The sequence below is a fragment of the Bombus terrestris genome, chromosome 1, assembly GCF_910591885.1.
Source record: "Bombus terrestris chromosome 1, iyBomTerr1.2, whole genome shotgun sequence".
Classification (NCBI taxonomy): domain Eukaryota; kingdom Metazoa; phylum Arthropoda; class Insecta; order Hymenoptera; family Apidae; genus Bombus; species Bombus terrestris.
In genome coordinates, this window is record NC_063269.1 from 15,587,516 (window position 1) to 15,594,621 (window position 7,106).

General features: G+C 38.5%; 1 long non-coding RNA gene across 1 annotated transcript; it reads left to right on the forward strand.

Moving 5' to 3' along the window:
* The first annotated feature begins 624 nt into the window (after positions 1-624).
* Positions 625-6,216, forward strand: LOC125384648. Its single transcript, XR_007224686.1, has 4 exons — positions 625-723; positions 790-955; positions 1,473-1,611; positions 4,326-6,216. It is a non-coding gene; the product is annotated as an uncharacterized LOC125384648 (long non-coding RNA).
* Positions 6,217-7,106: the final 890 nt, after the last annotated feature.

A 7,106-nucleotide genomic window follows, 5' to 3' on the forward strand; every position in this document is an offset into this window, starting at 1 on the left:
ATCTTGTGACGTACATATGACGGACGATGCGAATCACTATTGGTTGAATCGCAACGATATTATCGCGAGAGTTGCAAAGTGAATATCGAAGATGTTAATGCACTTCATCGTATTATATTTTTTACTTTTCCGGTATTGTCACTTTACGTAAAAGAACACACTGACAGTTACAACAATAAATATCGAAGATGTTAACGCGATCTATTGTATTATATTTTTCACTATTGACCGGGTTGTTTCACGAGATCGATAGCATTGTCTAAACCGAGACAATGACAGTTGTAAAAATGAATATCGGAGATGCTTACGTGATCTATGGCGTTATATCTTTCGTTAGTGTTCACGTGTTTGATATCACTTCACGAAAATAAACATATTGATATATGAATCGTTAAGAAGTATCTACTACAATATTATGTACTTACTAGTAGACCATATTTTACAACGGATAATAAACAATGCGGATTGTAATGATATTACTGCAAGATGGGAGTAAACTTTAGTATGGTGTATCGTGTTATACCTTTTCGTTTGATTCGTATCGTCATCTCGCGAGTTTACTATTGTTGACTTCACGTAACAAACACACTGACACGCGAGTAGACCGTATTTCAGGCAAAAGTCTAGGTAATTTGATTGAGAACGCGTTTTGGAACGTTAATTGCGCAGAAGGATGCGCAGAAGGATGCGCAGAACGTCAGTCAGGTGGTAAACATCGAGAAAGTGCGTAATTTCTTAATTGCTCAAAATTATTTAAGAGTCTGACAGTTTAATTATTATTTGTCACAGGTGATTTCAGAAATTTGTTGGAGTTATTTTTGATGCTCGAGGCGGCGGCAGTCGATGAAAATTTACTACGCTGTGGAGAATCATGTCGGTTGGTCAACAACACAGAATTCACGACGCTAGCGAAATCGACATAACCAATTGATTGGAGATCTAAACATATAAACAAGTATGTGACTTATTTTACTTCATGATTTATTTCTATATCAAATAAGACACATAACCAATAACGACTAGCAACTTAATAATAATAATAGCTTGCTATTTCTTCTTACATCGACTAATACATATAACCATTAATAAGAATATCGCCATAAATGTGTCTTTTAGAAGCCGTACTCATCAACCTCATTGTTTTATTAATTTCTCAATTTCATTATTCAATATAAATATTCAATCCTCAGGAGATAAATGACTTATTTCTATAAATTAATTTATTATGAGAAGACAATATAAATAACAATAAATTGCAAAGTATATTTAAATTTCGTCTCAAATATGAATGCTATATAGTTGATTACATTTATAACACATGTAATTTTGTAAAATATCGTTATAAATGAAACGTTGATGTAGTTGTCGATTCTATATCGATGTTTATGTTACACCATAGGAATATGATCTGACTTCGATTTTAAGAATGGAATAAAGTATCGTATCTAATGGTATTATTCGAAATGTTTCAGGCAAGATTTAAGAAAATCACTTGGGAATCGCTGACGGGATTTCAGAGGTTCCTCAAGATAATGGTACTACAAAAGCATGGGGATTTGAAGAAGTCTTCTGTTGCCTGTCCTTTCTTCCACATTTACAAAAACGTTCTACGTATGTATCAAAGATTGTATATTATATTTTTGCATTATTTTTAAAGGATCATAACGAATAGTTAACTATCACGAATAATCTACAAAACAAATCCTTAAATTTTACGCCATGTAAATTTTAGTTTAATATTATCATCCTATAAGCGTATAATTGGAATGCTATTTGTAATTGTTGCATGCAATAATTTTTCTACCTTTCATCTAATACAATTGCATTAGTTTGACTTTGTCGATTTGTAAAATAAAAAGATATGTACGAATTGAAATTTTGCTTACGATAAAATTACCATAATTATTTTCGACGATAGCCTCTATGGGTTAAGGACTATTCAGCAATAAAATCGTTTAAACGAATCATGTATTACCCAAGTGGGATTTAGGTAAATAGATACGTTATTCCGTGCACGCATTAAAGTGAAATGAATTTTGCCGAGGCCTTTTTCAATAACGTTATGTAAGCCTATTAAGCGGACACTAGACATCCAAGAAAGAAGGACGGAATAATGTTTGAGGAATGCCGAAAAGTAGAGAAAAGGGAGAGGTCACAACTCGACCGGCGGAAGCCACGAGGTAAAAGAGGAGAACGAAGAAGACTCGATGAGACTCTGGTTTTAATTAGTTGGAACCGCCGCGCCGTAAGGGAACAATCGATGGCATTAACGATGTTGCAGATAAGAAATCAGGCTTCTGAACTCTTGTTCGTTATCATTGCCCGAATACTTCTGACGCGAGCCCTCCTCGAATTCTCGTCGATCGAATATGATTAAAATCTTCATAAACACCTGCTTCAACTCTGACTAACAAATGCTACGAATCGCCATTTACTGATGGCTTCTTCTTTTCTTGAATGAATTGAAATTTCTTCGTTAATTTGTATTCATTAAGGGGATTTACCTTCTATCTTGTAATTTCTGATACTTTATTACAGACTTATTCGTTGGTTCTTTGGTTTCAAAATGAACAAAAACATATAACTTTTTTGGTACTTTATTATAATTCTTCGACGTTAAAATTTTATTGGTAATGGTATAAACATTGCTCCAAAACTAATTAATGTTGAAAAGAACGGAACATTTAGTACGCAGTAGAGGAATTAGAATTTCTATTCTATTCCTTGAATTTATTTCGTATTGTTGTCCAATTAGTCAATGTTTGAAGAGCAGTGCATGTAGCAACGAACATACTAATTGCAAAGAATTTAGAATTTCTATCTTAAAATAACTTGAGAAGAGTTAAAATGTATAACCTGAGAAAAGAACTTGAGAACCACTGGGCCGTTTACAATTAAGCAATGTAACCGAGTCGCAGACGCGTGGAGCGTCGTGTGTGGTCCCGGGGTTCGAATCCCACCTCTCCCTTTCCACTCTTTCCAACCGGTACCACCACTCTACCACGATGTCCCCACCACTTGAAGGTTCTCTTCAGCTCCTCTCATGTTCGTTTTTCTCTCGTTTCTCCTCTCTTGCTCGCCGCGGCTCTTTACCTTCTACGCTCGATCCTGAAGGTGGTGACTCATCCACCTATAGGCTACCACGGATTCGGGAATTCCTTCTCGTTTCTCGTCGTTCCTCGATCTAACGCGAATTTTTGCACAACCGTTCAGATTTGTATCGAGATCACGAATAACAGACCGAAACTGCGGTTCATTAGAACGGCGAACTTGCTCCATGCAACCTTTTTCACGATGATCCCGAAGGAAACTTTTGCATACGCTTTAAGAGGATCTTGACGATCTTCTCTCAGATATTTTAAATTGTCTATTATTAAAAGTTGAAATACAGTAGAACTTCATTTATCTTATCGATATTTATTTAAATGAATTAATGAAATAGGTAATGGGAGGGGGTAGGGAATTAATGAATCTTTTTTATATAAATTCCAGTTACAATTTGATTTCGACGAATTTAAATTGTGACTTTTTGATTAGTGCAGCTGCGAAGTAACTCTACTCCAATTTATTTGCAAACTAATGAAATTAAACAAGCTAATGAAAACGAAACTATTTCAGAATTGAAACTATCTGGGAAACAAGACAGCTCCTTATAATTCCCCTGGTCGATCTCTCTATAATCCATAAAAGTTGGCGTGGCTTAGGTTTTAAAACTGGTTCCGATTGTCGAATAGAGCTGTGACGCGCGAGAGTATCCACGGCCAGACATGTTTGGAGTTCGGACTTGTCGAGAGGCGCGGATGCGTAAAGGTGGACATGACACTAGGAAACTAAATACGGGTCGACCGATCCTATGATCCCTGCAGAGAGTTTGACCGCTGTCAAAAAGCATTGGCCCGTCTGGACCTATCTCACTTAATTTTCGTTAAAGTCATGGAATCGGGGAGTGAATCGTCGACAGTCCGGAATCGTCTTACCAGTATCTTTCTCTATTCACACTGAGCATCGTGTCGATCGATAGTAACGATGGTTTGGAATAAATTAGACCAGATTTCATAAGAGGAAATCTGTAGACGTAATACGAAAGTGTGTCTGTTAGTGCTGTAATTTTAATACTTTTCCACTTGAATTTTAATACTCGCAAGCAATATATGAATAGTTCGTTATCTATTTGTTATATTTTTTGCATACTGTTCGTAAATATGTTTGTGAAATATGTTATGTGATATCATTTACTGTAGTCATCTGTTTGCACACAGTTCACGGACAGTGTCTTAAGAAATCGTTAAATTGTTCATATTTTCATTTGAATTTCTTTTTTTCAGGTTGAACATTGAAATTCAAATGATAGAAACGTACAACTACAGATTTATACAGAAGATGACAACCTTTCTTATTACTCTCAGATACATCATGGCTTTCATCATCCATATGTTATCGCGGTCCAATTAAAATTCAGATTTACTGGCGGCAGACGTAGTAACAATATTAAGGATCAGGGAACCATTTCACGAGCGAAGACGACGTTTCGTTCTCCGTAACCCCTTGCACGGTTAATGAAGAGTTCGCTATATCCCGGGATGGCAGCTGACGTTGCATTCATGCATGAGAGTGCCGCGTCCCGGTCATTTGGCCTGTGGTGCGACTAAAAACAAGGCAGCGCTCTCGAGTTTTGTCCCATCGGTGGCCGGTAACGCGCCTTCCATGGGGACCAGCAGCAAAAGAAAATTTCAAAGGGGACCATCGACCCGCTGGCCCACACATCGAGTTGCCGGAACATGCGGATTAAGCCATTAAAGCCTGCTTCAAGCTGTTTCGGGGAAATTCACGAGACAGAGAGTTCGTTATTGTTACTCTATCACAAGCAAAACTGCTGTCCGTTTATTTCGATACATGCGACGAATGAACCGTCGTGTCGCCATGAGATTATTATTGAACCTGCACCTTGATTCTCTTGCTATAGGATAAGGGAGAGATATTTGAGTCAAGCTAAGTAATTCGTCAAATTATTTTGTTTACCAACAATTTTTAAGATTTACATTTGAAAACACATTATTTAGCTCTTTTTAACTGACGTGATATATCCTTGTTAATTCAAATAGGGCCACCATAGGTCTATTTGAATCATTTTCTCATGCATAAGCATGTATGATATTTTCTCATCATTTGATTCATTTGATTATTCCATGCAAAGTTAAAAATTAAATTTTAAGATGTTGAAGATATTGGCACAAGTAACCCTAACTTACTACCATACCTAGATTTAATATTCAAAATTCTACTTTTAAGTTATGTTCTGATGTGCATGTAATAATCAGTTACTGATGTGTTTGTGTAATCTATCCTTCGGTTTAATTTCGTGATTTTCAATAAATTTTCAGTAAAATGATCATGTACATCTCTCATATACTAAGAGATACCTTGGTGTTTATTTGAAATTTCTACGAAGATTCTTATCGACTCCTCAAGCTCGTAAAAGTATGCCTTCGTTTCACCGCGTGAAACGACCAACAAATTACACAACGGTCAGACTTTTACTTGAATGAGCAAAGAACCGCGAGAACAGCGATGGTCAAGCACGCGCGAGACCTTCCACGAGATAATTTATTGGTCAATCAAAATGACGCATGGAGGTATAAGGTGACACGTCAGCGTGCACGGTTGACCATTAATTTTAATACCCGTCACCATCAGATCTCCCGACGCTGCTTTCCACGTTGGCTCCCCACTGACGGTGGAGCGTATCCATCGGCATCGGCTACCGTACGACTAATGCCCCGTTCACTAACGACGATCATCCTTGAAGATCTCGGTCTACCGATCTCTCACGGTCGCCACGAATTATTATCCTTCTCTTAATCCCGCGTAGCTGACCCGCCGCACAATTCTATCGGGTGGCAATTTCAATAATGGAACAAATCGAAGGATTAAGCTTTTTGAATATATAGAAAAAAATTAGGGAACTTAGAGAAACAAGCAAATTTTCGAAACGGAGTTAAAGATTAGAGACAATCTTTTATGTGCAACTTCCACAAAATAGCAGCAAAAGAAATGATCGTGAATATAATACACTGATAAAGAGACAAGGGATAACGAAGAAAAACGAAAAGCGGAATAAACCAATAAATACCTACAATCTTGTGAAAAATCATGCAATTAAGATACGATCAAACGAAAGCTGCGAGCTGGCGTCCGAATATATCAATGGTACGCCAAGAACGCGTCGAGAGGTATGCAAGCACGGTAAGTGCAACGTCGATTGATAGCGCGCGTCCCCTTATCTATAAACCATTTTCACTTTTTTCCGTTTCTCTAGGTGCTTATCTGGTGTCCGAGGCGCGCAACTAGAGAATTCTAGGACGTTATTTACGGCTGATTAGCAGGCTCAATAATTCCCTTCCGCATTACTTTATTGAGTCCCATGGCCCACGCGCGATTTGCATGCGATTTATGGCACAAGATAGACCGATACCGCTGCCTCCGGATCGGCTCGTTCTGTTGGGCCGATCTCGTATGTAAACAGAGGCCGAACCAAACTGACCGGTAATCTCCGACGAATTTGCATCTGGTTCTTTTTCTAAACAGTTCGAGCGAACCAGGTAATATGCAGCGTGTTGCATGCATAAAAGGGAAACGCGCATACGTTGAAACAACGAAACAGAATTGTCTTTCAAGAGGATCAAATGGCGTCCGTGAAACGGAAACCATTTGTTTCCCAACGATTCAGGGATTATTCCAGCCGCATCTGTTTAACGCGCATCATCGACGTTTCAATCGGTAACACGAGCATCTACGGTCAACATCTAATCCCTATTCGTTTCATCGACTATTCCAAAGTGGCGGAGTATACGTCAACGTGAAATGAATCACGGTATGCTGACGGTTCTCGAGACGGATGCATAATTTCGAGGCTCGAAGCTCCCAAGGCTGGTTCCTGTCCCCGTCGCGTTACAGAAGGCGCTCACGGTTGCTCAGGAATGTCGAACGGGTCGGTCACAGGGTTAATGTTTGCTGCCTCCTCACGTGCCTCTGACTTTTCTCCCTGGTTGTATCTCATTTGTAAAGATTCCGGGACAAAGGAGCCACCAAGAACCGTTTGTGTGGCT